This window comes from Mesocricetus auratus, unplaced genomic scaffold (genome assembly GCF_017639785.1).
Source record: "Mesocricetus auratus isolate SY011 unplaced genomic scaffold, BCM_Maur_2.0 Super-Scaffold_100008, whole genome shotgun sequence".
In the NCBI taxonomy this organism is placed as follows: domain Eukaryota; kingdom Metazoa; phylum Chordata; class Mammalia; order Rodentia; family Cricetidae; genus Mesocricetus; species Mesocricetus auratus.
In genome coordinates, this window is record NW_024429192.1 from 68108407 (window position 1) to 68129322 (window position 20916).

Sequence of the window (20916 nt, forward strand, 5' to 3'; positions counted from 1 at the left end):
CTACATAGCTCTGGCTGTCCTAGAACTCACTATGTGAACCAGACTGACCTCAAACTCAGAGAGCTGCCTGCCACTGCCTCTTTTTTTTTTTTTAAAGATTTATTTATTTATTACATATACACCAGATTGAATTGTAGATGGTTGTCAGCCACCATGTGGTTGCTGGGAATTGAACTCAAGACCTCTGGAAGAGTAATCAGTGCTCTTAACCTCTGAGCCATCTCTCCAGCCCCTGCCACTGCCTCTTGATTGCTGGGATTAAAGATGTCTGCTACTGGGTTGGAGAGATGGCTCAGAGGTTAAGAGCATTGGCTGCTCTTCCAGAGGTTCTGAGTTCGATTTCCAGCAACCACATGGAGGCTCACAACCATCTATAATGGGATCTGATGCCCTCTTCTGGCCTGCAGGCAGACATGCAGATGGAACACTGTATACATAATAAACAAATCTTTTTAAAAAAATGTATGCCACCACTCCTAGCTTTGCATTGCTTTTGTTAGTTTCCCCATTTATCTGCCTCTTTAATGCTGAGGGCTTGCCGTGTCTCTGACTTTGTGCTGAGCACATGGACACAGCGCAGCACTCACACAGCTCAGGAGGACACGCAGGCAGTGAAGGGGCAGAACTCTCTCAGGCAGGTGGGCCCTGGATTTACAGTACCACAGCTCTCCAGTTAGAACCTTGACTGGTAAGTTACATAACCCTGTGTCACTTTTTCCTCCCTGGAACATGAATCCCCACCCCACACGAATGTCACAGTTCAGTGTCTGGAACATGATGGGGCAGAGGCAGGTGGATCTCTGTGAGTTTGAGGCCAGCCTGATCTACAGAGGGAGTTCCGGTACAGACTCTGTCTCTAAATAAGGAATATAATTGTGGGCCAGTAAGATGGCTAAAGGCTCCTGCAGAACTTGAGTTCAGTAACCTGGGCCCACATGGTGGGAGGAGAGAACATCATGCTTGCTTTTGTGGGGGGTTGAAGTCAAAACCAGGCCTTTGTTTTCCTGAGAAGCATTCTACCAAATGAGTCACATCCCCAGCCCCTGCTAATTTTATTTTCTCCTGGACATGAGTCACATTTTCATGGGTCCTGGATGTTGTAAATGCAATTTGGAGTTTCATTTATTTTAAAAGAAGGTAATCAATTTGATTAGACTTGAACCTAAACCTCTTTTTGACAGCTCAAACATCAGTTCTTTTGCTCTTAGCTTGCTTATTTTGGTGGGTCACCTGACCTTTGGCCAGAGTGTATACACAGAATCCTTGGCCCTCCCTTTTTGCTTTTCTCTTTTCTAGGAGAGCTTGCCTGAGGTCAGGTCACAGCAATGCATATAGTTGTCCAAACAGAGGAATCCTTTAGGCCAGTTCCTTCCTTAGCCACTGTTCTATTGCTGTGAAGAGACATCATGACCAAGGCAACTCTTATGAAAGCAAGCATTTAACTGGGACTTGCTTATAGTTTCAGAGTTTTAGCTCATTGTCATGGTGGGAGCAAGGTAGCATATAGGCAGGTTCTGTAGGCACAGAGAGAGAAGAGAGAGGAGAGGAGAGAGAGAGAAGGAGAGAGGAGATAGAGCAGAGAGAAGGGAGAAGGGAGAGAGAAGGAAGGGGGAGAGAGAGAGAACCTTGGCCTGGCATAGGCTTTTGAACCTCAAAACTCACCACCCCCCAGTGACATACTTCCCCCAATAAGACCACACTTCCTAATCCTTCTAATCCTTTCAAATAATGTCACTTCTTGGTGACTAAGCACTCAAATATATGGGCCTATGAGGGGCATTCTTCAAACCACATACCTCCTGTGTGGTTTACTTTATGTCAGAGATCTGCTAGTACTTTGCTCTCGGTATCTGAGGAATCTCTCCTTAAATGCCTGTTTCTCGAGCCTGAGATGCAAAAGGCAGGGAAAGCTCAATTGAGAAAATGCCTCCATCAGATTGGCCTGTAGGTAAGTCTGTGGGGGAATTTCTTGATTAGTGACTGATTGTGGGTCCAGGCCACTGTGGGTGACACCACCCCTGAGCATGTGGTCCTGAGTTTATTGCTGTGGAGCAATCTTATGTGTACTGTAATGTAGTGTGTGTCTATTGCTCTATGTTGCTTTACTACTTGTAGGTCTTAATTTGTGCATGTTTATTCTTTCCTTCCCCTAGAGTATACTTGATATTTGCTATGATTGTATATAGTTTTTGTATCAAGCCTAAACCTTGATACAAGTTGTAGCGGAATCTTGCCTGTGAACCTGTAACAGTGACCACACCCTTTGGGCATGGTTTCAGGTGCGGACGTGACATGTTTAAGGTAAAGGAGCTGCTGGCAGGGTCTGCATCCTTCAAGCAGGAAAGCTGCAACAGTTACTTACTGTTACCTGTGCGAGTTCTTCCCGAATAAAACACCTATTTATAATTTATCTTGGGTCTGGTGAACTCATTCTAACCCCTCACCTTCTCTGTAAATATGAGCTACTCTCATTGGTTAATAAGGAGTTGACTGACCAATGCTTAGGCAGGATTTTCAGGGCAGAGTCTCCAGAGTCTTGAGCAAGAGACTGATGGAGCAGGATATGACCGTGCCATACTGAAATATGGTAGAACATAGATAAAAATATGGGTTAATTTAAGATGTAAAGCTAGTTAGTAACAATCCTAAGCTATTGGTTGAGAATTTCTAATTAATAATAAATATCTGTGTGGTTATTTGGGAGTGGCTGGCAGAACAGAGCTGATCAGTGGTCCCAACAGAAAAACTCTACCTACAGTTGATCGTGTAAGAAAGTCGACTGAGGTAGCCATCGAAACAACCTGTACTCCTCCATGGCCTCTGCCTCAATTCCTGCTTCAAGCCCCTGCCCCGACTTTCCTCAGTGATGGACTGTGATAGGAGTTTCCTTAGGAAGGGGTGAGGACTATACTTTAAGAATGTAGCTAAGGATTATACTGGTTTAAGTGGTGGCTTAGGTCATAGATCCATGAATTCACTGGTCTGGGTAGTGGGCTAGGTCTCCAGTCCCAGGGATAAACTCGTTCTTGTTAAGCAGGTCTTAAGCCCAATTAGAGAGCTGTTGGTTACCACCAATGCATACATGCCACTATTGAACCATTAGGGTTATTGCGCCAAGCTGGTGGTTGTTGCGATTCATAGACATCATTAGCTGGCTGCTTCCCTCCTTTGGAAGTTTGTATGTCACCTTGTGGTACCATGAAAGCGAATCCAGTTCCATCTCAGGGGCCCCTGGACTCTGTGTCTGAAGTACATGGTGCCTTCAGCAATAGAAACTTACTTTTTACCTTGGAGGGTGGTGGTAACTAAGGGGCAATTGTAATAGCCTGTAATGTTTTGGGAGTCTCTTGGACAACCGTGGACAGTAATTCAAAAGAAGGTTTCTCATGCATGGTGTTGGGTTTTTATTAGATGGTCTTTGACTCTTGGAGGGAACATTGTCAGTCCAGATGAAATAATTTCAGTGTGTGTGTGTGTGTGGGCGCGTGCGCGCGCGCGCGCGCGCGCGTGTGTGTGTGTGTGTGTGTGTGTGTGTGTGTTCATACAGACTTACGTATATTATAGCTTTTTAGAGCAGATAGTTAACATATGATCCTTATGTCTGTTTTTGGACATCCTTACTGTTATCTTTTCCTCTTCAGTCCTTCGTCTGCATTTATCTCCCTCCCCCCCTCTACCTAGAGGGTCCCAGTCTGCCCTATGTTCCCCATCAGACCACTTGTACCCTTCTATTCTCTTATCGTGTTGCTCCCCACACCTGCACCTCAGCCATGACCCTCTCCACTTTCCCTGTTTCTGCAGCTACCCTAGGTTATGTCCTCACATCTGAAGATTTGGAGCTGGGGCCGTCAAATGAGGGAGAGCATACAATGTTTGTATTTCTGAGTCTGTGTTACCTCACTCCACCTGATCTATTCTAGTTCCACCCATGTACCTACAAAGCTTGTGATTCCATTTTTTCTTTATAACTGAATAGTATTACATAGTGTACCACATTTTCATTATCCTTCCATCGGCTGAAGGACATGTAGGTTGCTTCCATTTCCTAGTTGCTATGAAATGGAACAGCAATGAACATGGCTGATCTATGTGAAAAAGGATGTTGAGTTCTTTGGACACTTGCCAGGGAGTGCTATAGCTGGGATTTAGGGTAGATTTATTTTTTTGCTTCTTGAGAGTTCTCTGCACTGATTTCCACAGTGGCTGGACCAGTTTGCAGCCCCACCAACAGTGTATAAGCTTCCCTTTCCCACACCCCCTCAAACATTCCTTGTTGGTTGCTTTGTCTTTATGACTGGGGTAAGATAAAATCTCAAAGTTGTTTTGATTTACATTTCCCTAATTGTTAGGGACAGGTTTTTCTTTGAGATATTAGCCATTTTCTTCCTCTGAGAACTCTCTGTTTAGGTACCATGCCCATTTGTGGGGAGAGTTTTGTTTTTGTTGTTGTTTTTTTCACTCTCTGTTTCTTGGGTTCTTTTTTTTTTTCCTCGAGACAGGGTTCCTCTGTATTGTTTTGGAGGCTGTCCTGGAACTTGCTCTGTAGACCAGGCTGGCCTCGAAATCACAGAGATCTGCTTGCCTCTGTTTCCTGAGTGCTGGGATTAAAGGCGTGTGCCACCAACGCCCGGCATTTCTTAGGTTCTTTATATATATTCTAGATATTAGTCCTTTGTCAGGTGTATAGATGTCAAGGATTCTTATCATCCTGTGAGCTTCTTTTCTACCTGGTTGATTCTTTTAGACATTTGTTTATTCTTTCATCTGTGCAGAAGCGTTTTAGTGTCATGAAGTTCCACTTGTGAGTGTTCGTCTCAGTTCTTAGGAAAATGGAGTCCTATTCAGAGAGTCTTTTCCCACACCTGTGTCATGTAGGGACTCTCTATGTTTTCTTCTAGCAGTTTCAAGTTAAGGTCTTTGATCCACTTGGAGTTAGTTTTTGTGCAAGAGGATAGACATGGGTCTAATTCATTCTTCTGCATGGGGCATCCAGTTCTCCCAGCATCTTTTGTTGAAGATGCTGTCTGGTTTTTTTTCAGATTATGTTATTTGGTTTCCCTGTCAGATATTAAATGGCTGAAGTTGTATGTACTCATGCTTGGGTCTTTGATGTTGCCCCATCGCTCTACATGTCTGTTTCTATGCCAGCATCGCACTGTTTTTATTACTATGGCTCTGAAATATTTCTTGAGATTTGCTATGGCAATCTTTCCAGCATTGTTCTTTTTGCTTAGCTTTGTTTTGACTATCCAGGCTTTGTGTGTGTGTGTGTGTGTGTGTGTGTGTGTGTGTGTGAATTTTAGCAGTTTTTTCCCTATTTCTGTGAAGAATGAGATGGAGATTTTGGCTGGGATAGCATTGAATCTGTAAATAGCTTTGGTAAAGGGTTATCTCCTCCCCCCAGAAAGCCAGAATTCAATTTTATTTCACACTGATAGGAACTGTGAAAAACATGACATATTCCCACATTATAGCACAAGAATTTAATGGAATATTTCTTACCACAAATAAAATTTTACTGATGGTATAACTGATGTAAGTTTATGTTCTTCAAAGTAAAGCAAAATAGTAAATGATTGTTTGAAACTGTTTTAAGTCAAGACTATTATTAACACCCTATCTAGTTCATACCAAATGATGTCCGGATCAGTTAGCACCCATTCATAATGATGCCTTTAGCATGGTCACGGTCAGTTAAACAGCAGGAAAAGCAGCAATTCAGAAATGACCATAATTTTTGCAACATATTTAGCAGTATGATAGCTAGACTATATGTGTGTGTGTGTGTGTGTGTGTGTGTGTGTGTGTGTGTGTGTGTAGGTAGATATATATATATATTCTAGTCAGTCTTTATTACCCATAAATTAATTTTAATAATTTTCACCAGTATTTTGAACAGTCGATTTAAAATCAGATGATTGCTATTTTAATGTTTGTAAGGAAATTAATTCTCAAAAATGCCTTTACCTAAGATGAAAATTTCAAATTAGTTACCAGGTAAAAATAAAAGTTTTTTTTTTTTTTTAAGCTGGGCGTTGGTGGCGCACGCCTTTAATCCCAGCACTCGGGAGGCAGAGGCAGGCGAATCTCTGTGAGTTTGAGGCCAGCCTGGTCTACAAGAGCTAGTTCCAGGAGAGCCTCCAAAGCCACAGAGAAACGAGACAGGGTTTCTCTGTATTGTTTTGGAGGCTGTCGGTCCAGCCCGGCCTCGAACTCACAGAGATCCACCTGCCTCTGCCTCCCGAGTGCTGGGATTAAAGGCGTGCGCCACCACTGCCTGGCAAAAATAAAAGTTTTTGATTGCTCATCTTGAACAGTATTTGGTTTTAAACATAACATACGTACAGAAAATGTAAACTTAAAGTCTTCTATAAGATGTAACTGTTTTAGAAGTTAGACTTCAAAACTGGTCTTAAATATTTATTTTTGAACATGCCAAGATATTATTTACCCTTTAGGGTTTGTTTTGCTTTTGTTTACAGGGAAATATAAACAGAATTATTACTAAGACTGAAGCTTCTGCAGTCTAAAGTAGGACTGAGATGCAGTTCTCTGAAATACGTAAGATTAAGTAATGTTTGATTTCTTTTTACATTACCTAGATTTGAAATACCATATATCTGTGATTCAGAATGTCAATTATATTATATATTGGCAGATTTTTAATAGCAGAGTGGCAATATTGGTCTTCTATGAAAAAATTAAAAAGAATCTTTTATGTTTCTTGAAAGGAGACAAATTAAGTAGAAGGAAAAGAACAGCCTGGTCCCCCAATAAAAGGGCCAGTAATTGGAGAGAGCAGTATTACTTTTCTGACACTTAAAAAGCATTATCCCTAATACCATCTAATTCTTATGTATTACAGTCACAGATATATGAACACACATATAAGATACAGACACTGCATGGTGACTACAGAGTTGAGGAGTAAAACCATAGTCCAATTCACAGCATTTACAAGCCACTTACAGATGATATGAACAGCTTGTGTAGACCTGAACAAATTTCAGTGAGCATACTAGTAATTTTCAAACAATGTAAGAAAACTCTGGTTGTGGTATTTTATTTTGTTGAATTAACTTGAGAAAAAGAAACTAGCTGCTTCACTTTGCTAACTTTAATACTACTATCTTATGGTTTGTATAATACAGATATATGTATAGAAACTTAAAGAATCATGCATTTCCATGAGGAAGACATCACTGATCATTGGCATGTATTTGCAAAACATTTTAACACTGTGAACATTAGAAGTTTTGTGATCAGGCACGGGGAAAGGTTTGTACTCTATTACAGTGATGCTGGTGACCATCTACACATGGCTTCTTAGTGACCTCAATCGGTTGTAGGTAGGAGTTTAGCAGTGAATGGCTTGACAGCCACCATTTCCCGCTGAGGTGAGCCCCCATAGATTTTAAAGGTTACATTGGATGGATTTACCAATGCTTTTAGTAAGAGAATGCTTTCTTTAGTAAGAGAATGTTCTCTTTCAATAGTAAGAGAATCAAACATTAGGGGAACTAAAGGGTCACAATGTCCACGGCACTGGAGAATAGAAATATCCCTATTAGCGCTGAAGATAGGACCCTGCAGAAACGAAGCCCAAAGTGAGAAACACGGGCCAGTTTCTGTTGTGTGGTAAGAGCAGCATGTAAAGGTAAATCGCCTCCCTGAGAAAATACTCCCAAAACAATTCTGTTAGAGGGAATGCCATTCTTCACCTCTTGATCTACCAAAGCTTTTACATTTTCTGCTGCCTGTTTAATTCCAGGTCCATCCTTCTGAGAATCTGGTGAAAGTCCAATAATATCAAACCAAGAAGGCACAGCCTTATTCATATTTAATGTAACAGGCATAACAGGCGCATGTGGACAGTTGCATTTGGTGTGGGAACTTCTGATACCTGCAAAGGCTTCTGCCCATGCGTGCCCAGTATCTCCCAATCCGTGAAGGAAAATAACCGCGGCGGTGGCCTTGTGGGCGGCGGGCACGACGGTAGGCAGCGGGGCGGACATGTTGCCACAGATCCACGGGCTGGCGGACAGTGCATAGAAAGTGCTAAAACGATATATTTTTTTTTTAGAATATTAGTTACACCAATTCTTGAGGATGAGATTTTTTTTTCTACAGTCTTGTCTTTTGCTTCAGAGGATTAAAGTTTTCATTGTCGAGGTCCTTTACTTCCTTGGTTACATTTACTCTTCGATATTTTATTTACTTTGGGGTTACTATGAACAGGATTGTGTCCATGATCTCCTCTGTGTGTGTATTGTTGGTGTAGAGAAAAGTTATTGTTTTATGCATGTTTGTTCCATATCCTGCCACACTGCTGAACTTGTTTATCATTTCTACAAGTTTTCTGGTAAGATTTTGGGAGTCTCTCATGTATAGTATGCCATCTGCAAATAAGGATAGTTTGACTTGCTCTTTCCCTATTCATATTGCTTTAATTTCCTTCTCTTGACTTATTGCTGCAGCTAGTACTCCAAGCACAATGTTGAAAAGGAGTAAGGAGAGTGGACATCCCCGTCTTATTCCGGACTTCAGTGGAATTGTTTCAAGTTTTCTCCGTTTAGGATAATGTTGGTTGTGTATCTTAGTTAAGGCTTCTATTGTTGTGAAGCACAGCAACTGTTATAAAGGGAAATACTTAACTGAGGTGGTGGCTTACTGTTTCAGAGGTTTAGTCCCTTATTATCATGGCAGGACATAGTGGCCATGCAGGCAGACATGGTGCTGGCTACATCTTGATCTGAAGGTAACAGGAAGTGGTCTGAGACACCGGGTGATATCTTGAGCATATATGAGACCTCAAAGTGCACTTCCACAGTGACCCACTTCTTCCAGTGAGAACACACCTTCTCCAACAAAGCCACACTTCCTGATAGTGCCACTCTCGTTGAAGTCATTTTCTTTCAAACACCCATTGTGTGTTTCCCATGTACAGCTGAGGTATGTTCCCTGTAATCTCACATTCTTTAGGGCTTTTACCATAAAAACATGTTGGAGTTTGTCAAAGACTTTTTCTCCATCTATTGATCATGTGATTTTTGTCTTTAAGTCCATTTATGAGGTCTGTTACATTTATTAACTTGTGTACATTGTTGTTCCTTGCATTTCAAGTATAAAGCTAACTTGGTCATGCTGGATATTTTTTTTTTTGATCTGTTTGCAAGTTTTTGTTTTGTTTTGGAGACAGTCTCTTTCTTTTTTTTTTTTTTTTTTTTTTTTTTTTTTTGGTTTTTCGAGACAGGGTTTCTCTGTGTAGTTTTGGAGGCTGTCCTGGCACTCGCTCTGTAGACCAGGCTGGCCTCGAACTCACAGAGATCCGCCTGCCTCTGCCTCCCAAGTGCTGGGATTAAAGGCATGCACCACCAGCACCCGGCAGAGACAGTCTCTTTATGTAGCTCTGGCTGTCCTGAAACTCACTATGTAGACCAGGTTGGTTTTGAACTCACAGAGATCTGTTGCCTCTGCCTCCTGAGTGCTGGGATTAAAGGTATGTGCCACTATGCCCAGATGTTTGCATGTATTTTATTGAACATGTTTTCAATCTATGTTCCTCAGGGATCACGGCTTGCGGTTTTTTTTTCTGTTGTGTCCTTACTTGGCTTTGGTATTATGGTGATATGGCTTCACAGAAAGTTTGGGTGCAATCCTTCTGTTCTTTCTTCCTTCTTTTTAAAAATCGTTTAAGAGGGATTGGCTGGGGGAGGGGGGGGAATAGATGCCTAAGTGGTTAAGAATACTGGCTGCTCTTGCAGAGGTCCTGGATTTCCAGGTGTAGCTTACAACTGTCTGTAACTCCAGCTGCCCTCTTCTGGCCTCTTGTAGGCATTGTTCTCATGTGCCTTGCAAGAGGCCATCACACACACACACACACACAGACACACACACACACACACACACACTTACAAACTAAATAAATAAAAGGAGCTGGCTGTAGATCTTTGAAAGTCTGGTGGAATTCTGCTGTGAGTTTATCTAGTTATGTACTTTTTCTTTAAGTCTGGAAGGCTTTTTCATTACTATTTCAATATCATAGGGGTCCAGTACATTATTGATTTCTTGGTTTAATTTTGGTAGTTTGGCAGAATCTAGAAATTCATCCATTTCTTTTTATATTTTCCAACTTAATGGAACATGGGTTTTAAAAATATCTCCTTATAATATTTTTTATTTCTTTGGAGTTTCTTTTCATTGTTTTTTTGTGATGTTTCCCTGTTGATATTTTTTATTCTATTAATTTGGGTCCTTTCTTTCTTTTGGTTAGTTAGCCCCAAGGTTTTGTCAATCTTGGCTAGCTGCTCAAAGAAACAGCTCTTATATTCATCATTCTTTATATTTTTCATTTCATTAATTTCCACCCTGATTATTATTATTTCTTGCCATCAACAGGGTTTAAATTTGATTTGTTCTTGTTTACCCACATTTTTGAATTGCATTATTAACTCTTTTTTTGTTTTTCGTTTTTTATTTTTTCCGAGACAGGGTTTCTCTGTATTGCTTTGGAGGTTGTCCTGGAACTCGCTCTGTAGATCAGGCTGGCCTGGAACTCAAGAGATCCGCCTGCCTCTGCCTCTGGAGTGCTGGGATTAAAGGCGTGTGCCACCAACTTGCCCGGCTTATTAACTCATTTATTTGTGCTCTTTCTGGTTTTTAAAGATTGTTTGTTTACATCTTATTTTATGCTTGTATGTGTTCCACATATGTGTTCAGGGTCCACATAGGTCAGAGGAGGGCACTGGATTACCTGAAACTGGAGTTCCAGATGAGTTGCCATGTGGCTGCTGGAATCTGATCCCATGTCCTCTAGAAAAACAGTCAGTGCTCTTAACAATTGAGCCATCTCTACAACCCTATCCCCTTCTGATTTTTTTTTTTTTTTGGTTTTACGAGACAGGGTTTCTCTGTTTTGGAGGCTGTCGGTCCAGCCTGGCCTCGAACTCACAGAGATCAGCCTGCCTCTGCCTCCCGAGTGCTGGGATTAAAGGCGTGCGCCACCAACGCCCGGCTCCGGCTATGATTTTTTTAATGTAGGCACTAGATCTATAAATTTCCCCTTATAGGACTGCTTTCTGTGTGTCCCAGAGATTTTGTTGTGTTGTGTGTTTTATTTTCAATTTAGTCCCAGGAAGTTTTTTCTCTCTTGATTTTTTTATTTGACCCAGTCATCATTCAGTAGTGAGCTGTTGAATCTCAATGAGTTTGTGTATTTGTAGGTATACTTTTCTTTGACCCAGAAGCCACTCCCAAATAACCACTCAAAGACTTATTATTAATTACAGATGTTCAACCAATAGCTCAGGCTTGTTACTAGCTAACTCTTACATTTTAAATTGACCCATATTTCTTATCTACCCTCTGCTACATGGTAGTACCTTCTTTCAACAGGCACTTTCATATTGCTTTTCTGCGTTGGCAAGCGACTCCCAAGACTGCATTTCTTCCCAGCATCCTCTGTATCTGGCTGTCCTGCCTATACTTCCTGTCTAGCTACTGGACAGTCAGTTCTTTTATTCAACCAATAAGAAGGCACCTTGGCAAAGGCTCATATTCACACTGCACAAAAAATTATTCCATAACATGTATTTACTAGAGATTTGTTTGCTGTCAATGTTAAGTTTATTGCATTGTGGCCAACTAGCATACAAGGGGGTGATTTCAATATTTTTGAATTTTTAAAGATTTGTCTCAAGACTTATTCATTTTAGAGAAGTTTCTGTGTGCTGTTGAGCAGAATGTGTCTTCCTTGGTGTTTGAATAGACTATTCTGTAGGTATCTGTTAAGTGTATACTGGATTTTTCAATTCCAATTTCATTTAAGCTTGAGTTTTTGTCAATGTTTCTATTTATCTGATGAATTTTATTTTATTCTCAATTTCTAGATTGTCTTGATCATTTCATCAGCCTCATGTTTAAAACATTTTAGACTTACCAGTGTTTTTGCTAAATGTATATGTGTATGCCTGGTGCCCTTTGAAGTCAGAAGAAGGTGCTGGATCCCCTACAACAGGAATGATGGTTGTGAGTCACAGTGTAGGTGCTGAGACTTGAACACAGGTCCTTTGGAAGAGCAACAAATGCTATTAACTCCTGAACCATCTCTCCACCTATTTATGCTTTCTTGGGCATTGCTCAGGTATTTATTCTCCTTAAGTCTCCTCTTGAAGGTCACTGAGATGTCTTTTTGTGTCTTCTTTAAGCTCCTTGAATTCTTTGATGAAGTTTATGATTGTTCTTTTAAATTCTGTGACCTGGGGTTCATCTAGGTTTTTCACTGGTAAACATTTCTACAGGACTGATAGGTTTTGGAGAAGAGACACTAGGCTGATCTTCTATGTCGTTTGTATTTTTTTGCTGTGAGATTTGGGCAAGTGGGCTTCTTCTGTTAGTTCTATGTCTGATATGAACAGGTAGGTTGGGGCAAAAAGATGTGTGAGTGGGCTGGGAAAACACTTGAGATTAGCCTAGGTGGAATGATGTCGGGGGACAGATGGGATTGGGTTGGTGTGCAGGATGTGGGTCCTGGCTCAACCTGGAGTGTGGGGAGTAGACCAGGCTGAATGGAAAGGGCTTGGAATGGTCCTGTAGGTTGGGGGTGGGGTAGACAGGGCAGATCCTTGCAGACGCCTGAAGCCTGGTTTCCACGCAGGCAGAAGTGGTCAGGCTGGAGCATTGGATATGGGGCATGGGCTAGACCTGGTGGATTGGGAAGGGTTAGGCAGACTCACCTGTAGAAGGGTGTGCATGATTTGTATGTGCATGGAGGTTCTCTTGTTAAATATTAATGAATACTCAGAGCATCTCATGCAGGATGTTTGTTTACATCTTATTTCATCACTTTGAAATATTTGTTATGTTTCACTTTCCCATTTATTTTCTGGTAGTTTTACTTAGCAGGTTTTCCTTGAATATAGATTTCATTAGATTATCTTTAAAAGACAGATGCAGGCTGGAGAGCTAGCCCAGTAGTTAAGAGCATGTGCTGCGAATGTAGCAGAGCAGAGTTTCATTCCCAGTGCCCATGTCAGTTGACTCACACCTCCCTGTAAATTCAACTCTAGGGGACATTTATACCTCTGGCCTCCAAGGGCACGTGTATTCATGTACACATACATATATGTAGATACACACACACACATTTAAATGTAGATGGAATTTTCTTTGGACTGCCAACCAGCTCTCAAATAAAGACACGAAGATGTATTATTAATTATGAATGCTCAGCCTTAGCTGAGCTTGTCCACTAACTCTTATAACTTAATTTAACCTGAGGCTTTTTTACCTCTCTTTCATTCTATATGTGTCTTCCGTGCCTGCCTGGCTGAACCTTGGCATCTCCCTGTTGTCTCCTTATCTCCCACTCTCCCCGCAACCTCTACCCCTTGGCAGCCCAACTTTTTCTCCTACTTACTCTCCCTTCCACCTATACCTCCTCTCTTGCTATTGGCCATTTAGCTTTTTATTAGACCAATCAGGTGATTTAGGAAGGCAAGGTAAAGTAGCAACCCATCTTTACATAGTTAAACAAATGTAACAATCTTTACATAGTTAAGCAAATGCAACACATCTTTTCATAGTTAAACAAATGTAACAGCTAAACAAATATTCCAAAAACAGTTAAAAGTAAGCTTTCAATTTTAAAGGTAGGTGGAACTGGGAAGACAACTTAGCAAACCACTTGCTGTGTAAGCAAGAGGGACTAAGTTCAGATTCTCAGCACTCATGGGAAAAGCCAGGCATGGTGGTGTATGCCCATGATTCCAGTGTTGGGGAGACAGAGACAGGGGAATCCTTGAACTCACTGATCATTTGGTCTAGCTGAATTGGTGAACTTCAAGCTCAGTGAGAGACCTTGTCTCAAAAAAATTAAGGTAGAGAGTGATAGAAAAACACACATGATGTTAACCTCTGGCAGTAATAAGCATGTACAGGTGTGTACATGTGCATTTAAGGGGTAGAAGAGAGGACAGGGGACAAGCTGCTTCTTCGTATCCAAATTCTCACCAGAACACTGGACTGTGCAAAGGATGCTGGACAACAGTGGAGGATACTTTAGGATTATTAAAACCTAAACTTCGTGGTATTTAATAATTTGTAAACAGTTTGTGGCATGTAGAATAGTATACAGTTGATTAAAAGAATTATGATGTTGCTGGGTATAGCAGTGCACACTGTTAGCCTCAGCAGGCATAGGCAGGCGATCTCTGGAGTTCCGGACCAGCCAGAGCTACACAGAGAGACCCTATCTCAAAACAAACAGGAACTATGACCGACCACATTTCTGAGAGACAAGAGTGGAGGGAAAAGGAATAGGATGCCAGTGCATAGTCTCCAAGGATGCAGTTCTCAGGCTAAAACATGGTTCCCTGAAGCACACACCAGGTATACACAGTGATGGCTACCAAGGCCTTTGTGCTCCAGGTTTAAAGGGTGTGTGTGTGAGTGGTGTGTGTGTGTGTGTGTGTGTGTGTGTGTGTGTGTGTGTGTGTGTGTCCCTATATCCTTGTGTAGCTCTTGGCCTGTGGGAAGGGACTTAACATGATTGGGGAGGTGAAGGGTAAAGAACAGACAAACACACAGGTACACAGAAAAGCTGCAGTCATGTGGACTGGGTTCTCTGCCCAAGAAGCCATAGCACCTCAGAGTCAAAGCATGTGTATTATACACAGTTGACCAGAATGGCTATTGTTTGTAGCTTAACAAGGGGCAAGGTTATAGTATACAACTGGATCAAAAAGATAGGTTTAGCCAATCACAGTAGAGCCATGTCTGTAGGGGAACAGTTTTCAGGCACCATATATGGAGGCAAGGAGAGAAAGCTGTGGTAGACACTTTCTGCACACACTGTCAAGACTCATCGTGGACTAGAGAACACACTTGCCAATTCCCACTGAGCCTCACCCTGGGGGAAAGCTTTGCCATTTCCCGTGTGTCTGGGGCTCTTGGGCCCTTGACACATTCACTTGGGGTTTGACTCACTCAGCACTTCCTCTGCTCCCTACATCACCTCTCTCTTCTGTCTTGCATGTTCAGGGTGGATTTCACACTTAGTCCAGGAGTTGTTTACTGCAGTGCTGGATGCTAGACTGGAAGATAAGAAGGTCACAGCGGCCACCGAACCCAGCAGAAACCAAAGGAGAATTTGAGCAAGCCTGAAGCCTTGGAGTTCACTACGGATCATTTTTGTAGTGTTGGCAGGAGAAACTGATCTCATTCTAAGCCTTTTGCTTTTCTAGGATGTGGGGACATAATTGGGCCACATCCACACTATCGTTATTGTGGGTCAAGATCCAGGAGGTGAGCCCCATTCTTTCCTGATTATCCTGTCTAAATTGCAGGGCTGTAGCCCACCCCAAATAGTTGGGACTCATCGGGCTACAGCAGTGGCCCTCAAATGGAATGACTCATTGGTATAAACAAGTGTGCATGGGCATGACCAAGCCACTGATGAAAACACTGGCCCAGTCCCCTGACGGGTTTTACTTACATGGATGCAATTACCACACACAAAGCAGTTAAAGCCACCAAGACTTTCCCCCTTGCCTACATGCCTCAGAGTGTGCTCAGCTCTGCAGCATTTGGCCGCTTCTCCACCCCAGGTGCTGACCGCAGCAGCCCTGGTGCAGACACACCAGGCCCCTCAGCCATGGTGCTGCACTTGCCTGGCTCCCAGGGATCAGGCTGAGGCTCCACCTTGCAAACTGTGTCATCTGTGTACTGCTGGAGATGGAGGTTTCTGTCCCTCCAGGTCCTGCCACCCTTCAGCCCCAAATAAGCACACAGAAGCATATTAATTATTAAACTGTCGGCCGATGGCTAGGGCGTCTTACTGGCTACTTCTCTCTTAATTATTAACCCATAGCTATTAATCTATGAATTTTCATGTGGTCTTGGCTTACCAGAGAATGCCCGGGCTTTTACTTCTCTGGTGGCTACATGGCGAACCTTTCCAAGGCCTCCTTCTCCTTCCTTTTCCCAGCCTTCTCCTGGTCTGGTCGCCCATCCCCCCACAAGCTTCCTGCCTGGATATTGGACAAACAGCGTTTTATTCATCCAATAAGAGAAACATATATTCAAAAGGACACCCCCCCATCACACTGCAGGTCTGTATGCCCATGTGCCTGAATGTGTGTGTGTGTGTAGGTGTGTTTTCAAAATGTAACATGGAAGCAGTTAAATAAAAGTAATTGGTTGGGTCTTTATGCTGCATATCCCTCTCTCAAAAAGTTTCTTTTATTATTTATTTATCCTTCAAGCAGCCCCTTCCCTGGACTTGCCTCCTCCACACAGCCCAAGATCCGGATGAAGCTGCAATGCCTACACTGTACTTCCGAGTCTTTACATGTATTCAACTGCCTATCTATCTCTAGATTTTACTTATCTCCCAAATCTTAACATGTAGCTGTCTAGTTCTACCGTTCTAGCTGCCTCTCTCTGGAGTCTGCTTGTCCAAATGCTTTACAGCCTATGCCTGCACCCCTTCTATCCATATTTCTTTCTTCATTGTCGCTTTGCTTTATTCCCTCCCCTTACTTTTTCTTGTACCTGTACAAGCACACTTTTTTCTGGGGTATTCCCTTGTCTGACCTGTAAGAGTCCCTGTAGCTAATGCCCACATTCTTGTCCCCAGTTGGGTCTCTGTTCAGGCATTACTGCTGTGACCTTGCTTGCTTTCCAATGACATGACCTGGCTGCGGGTTGTGAAGAAAAAGTAGACACACAGACAGAAGAGCTGGGGTCAAGTGGGCTTTGTAGGATAAAGGGGCCAGCCAAAGAAACAAACTCTGATGCCGAGACCAGAGGTGGCCCCCAAACCAGAGCCAAAATGTTAAAAAAGGCCAGTGAAAGAAAAACACATTGGCCCTGAAACTAGAGCCAAAGAAACACATTCTACCCCTGGCCAACTCAGCATGAAAACCAGTCAATCTCTGAGTAGGAAAACCAACCAATCACTGAGCATAAAAGCAACCAATCTCTGATAATGAAATCCAGCCAGTCTCTGAGCTCAGGGATTGAAATCTAATCAATTCCCAGCATGAAGATCTTCATACTGAAAAAACTCCACCCCTAAGATCTCTCCTGGATTACTCCCTCTCAACAAATCTCTTGAATGAGGTTTGGGAGAAGACCTTTTTTTTTTTTCCTAAGTGGACCAGAGAAGTATCATCTTTCTCTGGAGGGGGCCTGGGGAAGTAGAGCAGAACTGTAACACTTTCAGTGGAGAAGCCCTCAACTATCCAACCATTGGAGTAACCTTTCCTTGGAACAGGCTATAAGCTGCTACACTTTATGTGACTTTGTATCCCTTGGCTTCCAACTGCCAGGATCCTTTTCCATCCCAGCTGCAATGCTTACAAGGTTCTCTGATGGAAAGACGGCAGTACCTTGGAGTCACAGCATCATGTTTATTACATACAGTTGGCAGATAAGCAAGGAGGCAAGTTCAGCTAATCCCAGTAGGCACAGTCTCTGTAGGGGAGTACTCTTCAAGATGGAAATACCGGTGGGAGATCTCTGGTAGACATTTTCTACACTCATGTCAGCATCCACACAGGAACCAGATGAAGCCTTTGTCATTTCTCTTTAGGCTTCACCCTGGGTGTGGGGGATGAACACTGTGGCATTTTTCCATAGGTCTGAGGCTCTGGTGTCTGACATGGCTGTGTCCATGTCAACAGCACAAATTTCCTCAAGGATTTCTCATACTCAGGCCCTCTTTTGCTGCCTACATGTATGTACATAAATACGTGTGTGTGTGTGTGTGTGTGTGTGTGTGTGTGTGTATAGAGGTGTGCACGCAACATGCATGCACACATGTAGACCAAAGGTTAATGTTGAGTGTCTTTCTCTATTGCTCGCCTGGGCCTGAAGCTGATTAGTTTAGCTAGACTGGCAGATCAGTCAGCCCTGGAGATCCCTGTCTCTGCATCCCCAGTTCTGGGATTATAGGCACACTATTGTAACCTGCTTTTACATGGGTTCTGAGGAACCAGGTTTACATCTTCATGCTTGCATTGCAAGCATGATACTGACTGAGCCATCTCCCCAGTCACTCAAGGTATTTTGAGTTTAGAATCCTCTATTCTTTGTTCTTTATATACATGCCTTTTCTGTGGCCCCTTGAGGAACAGAAAGCTCTTCCATGTCCCCAAAGAAAGGCTTCCTCTGAGGTCTGTATACCAGGCTATTGCTTCTCTACTCATTGTTTATCCATTCAACTACATCTAATTCACTCTCTACTCCTGAACTACATCCGTTTCTCTGAACACTAGACTTTTTTTTTTTTTTTTTTGGTTTTTCGAGACAGGGTTTCTCTGTATTGTTTTGGACCATGTCCTAGAACTCGCTCGGTAGACCAGGCTGGTCTCGAACTCACAGAGATCCGCCTGCCTCTGCCTCCCGAGTGCTGGGATTAAAGGCGTGCGCCACCACCGCCCGGCTGAACCCTAGACTTTAGGCTTGGCATTTGTGTTCTTTTTATTTCCTCCTCAGAATGTCATGTATTCCTTTTGTCCATATTCCCCTCCTCAGTGGAGACTGACTGTCATACCATGAGTGGGCTGCATTTTATTCAAAGCTTTGTCATTATGGTCTCTTCAGATGTTGAATACCTTCAGGTTCCAGAACCCTGGTGTGAAAGTAAATTTCAACTTGTGTTGGTACACCAAGAAGATTCAGTACTGGCCATGAAGTTCACATTTGAGAGGCTAAGGCAGGGGGATTATCATGAGTTTGAGGTTAGCCTGAACCACACTGTGATTCTATTTTTAAACATCAGTTAACCATAATAACTCTACATAAAACAATTTCACAACATATGGACTTGAAATCACAGTCACTTACTTCTCAGTATGTGTCTTCAGGTTGGCTGACATTTAAATTTTAAGCAACTGTTGGATATAATTTAAATGTAAAGCTGTAGGTTGGGCCCATATGTCTTATATATGTCTCATTCCCTGGACCGCAGGTTACTCAGAATATGCCATTCTCAGAGCAAAGGCCAGGAGGATGAGAGAAAGAGCCCAGAGTTGCTCTACTTCAGGCCTTTGCTTTCTCTACATGTGCCTCAGTCCACTGCCACAGTAAGCTCTGTGGTGAAACCCAAGCCAAAGTGTGCAGGATGCCTTTCGTCTGGCATGAAGGGTTAGCACGGTGCTAGCCTCAGAGTCTCCTGGGCACAATGAGGTCCTGGGACCAAACATTCTGAATACAAGGTGTAGGACACTGTGTTCATTTACATTCACATTGGGCCTTTTCATTTGATTCCAGCGGCTCTAGGAAACAGGTAGACATGGAAGCCTTGACAACTTGGGGGCGGTGCTCTCCAGCTGGAACATTTCCTCATTATCTACACTCCCACTACCTAGATATAAACCTAGAAAATATTTTGGTGTGTTGTTCTCTCTAAACCTTTAGAGAAGTGTAATCATCTAAAAATTCTGACTTCAAAACAGCATCTCTCCAGATATCAAACAGATATCTTGAAAGAGCAGGGCTCAAGGGCATGTGCCTTTAATGGAGGCAGAGGCAGAGGCAGAGGCAGGCAGATCTTTTGGAACCCAGCCTGGTCTACAGAGCTAGCTCCAGGCCAGCCAGGACTACACAGTGAGAACCTGCCTCCAAAAGAGAAAAAAAAAAGACTCCAAAGAATAATTTGTTTCTGCCCTCCCCACAATTCTTGTCAGAATAGGCTCCCATGTGTGAGTAGGGAGGGGTGGGGCCTTAGATAGAACTCAGGTCAGAACTGCAGGGAATCCTTCAGACTCGGAAGGACTATGAATTGGGGACTGAGGCTTCCCACCTTCAGGACAAGCTTATCTTTCTGGGAAATAGGGTGAGCCCTTCAGAATCCCAAACCTCCTATTGGCTGTGATAGAGGTGCTGAGCACTCAGAGAAACCACATAAATGTTCTACACGACTTTCAGGCCAAAGCATGCTATTAGTTTTCACTTCTTTTTGTTTTTGTTTTGTTCTTTTGTTTGTTTGTTTTCCAAGACAGGGTTTCTCTGTGTAGCCCTGGCTGTGCTGGAACTCACTCTGTGGACCAGGCTGACCTCAGAGATCCACCTGCCTCTGCCTCCAGAGTGCTGGGATTAAAGACGTGAGCCACCACCGCCCGGATGCCACATCTTTTTTTTTTTTAAAGAATATAGAACATTGGACTCATCTTTATTTGTGAAGGAAATAATGGCCTGTCACATCATTTTCATCATTAGGATGTAACATTGGTTCTTCCTTTTGTTGGGCATTTGGCTTTTATCCACTCTGTCATAAAAATGTTTCAAAGAACACTGTCATAAACCTTTGGCCACGTTTCTGATGACAGTCACATGCCACTTAGTGGTGGGGATCTATTCTGACAAACCTGCTGTTAGGTGATCTGTCACTGTGTCACAGGTTAACAATGTGTCATGGGTGGTCTGTCACAGTTCAGCATGACTGCATTTCCAGTGGCGAGATTCCTAGGAATGTGGACTGCCAAACTGTTTACCAAAGGATCAAACTAATGTATTCTCCCACTAGCACAACAGAGGGCATTGTTAATGTTTCCAGTTAGAAGTGAACATTTGATGGCAATACTATGAGACTTTTTTTTAACCTTTTCTGCTTAGTTATATTTCATGGTTACCACATAGTGGTTTTTTTCCCTTCAAGAATATACATATCTTTAATTGTTGGAGAATTTCATGCATGCATGTGTAGGGCACATGAGCCAGTCAAAGATGGCACTGAGGGGAAGTCAGATGGGCAAGTCCTGAGTCGTTTACAAAAAAAGATGATTGGTTGCCGAGATTGAACTAGATGAGATCACTGTATGAACAACTTGTATTCACTAGGTAAAGCATAGGGCACCTAGACACGGGATAAACTGACCTTTAAAACCATTTGCTGGCTGTTTTCCTGTTCTA

The 20916-nt window shown here is 42.6% G+C and overlaps 1 pseudogene; it reads right to left on the minus strand.

Annotated features, from left to right (window-relative positions):
- Positions 1-7335: 7335 nt before the first annotated feature.
- On the minus strand, positions 7336-7923 carry LOC101831223 (annotated as a pseudogene).
- Positions 7924-20916: the final 12993 nt, after the last annotated feature.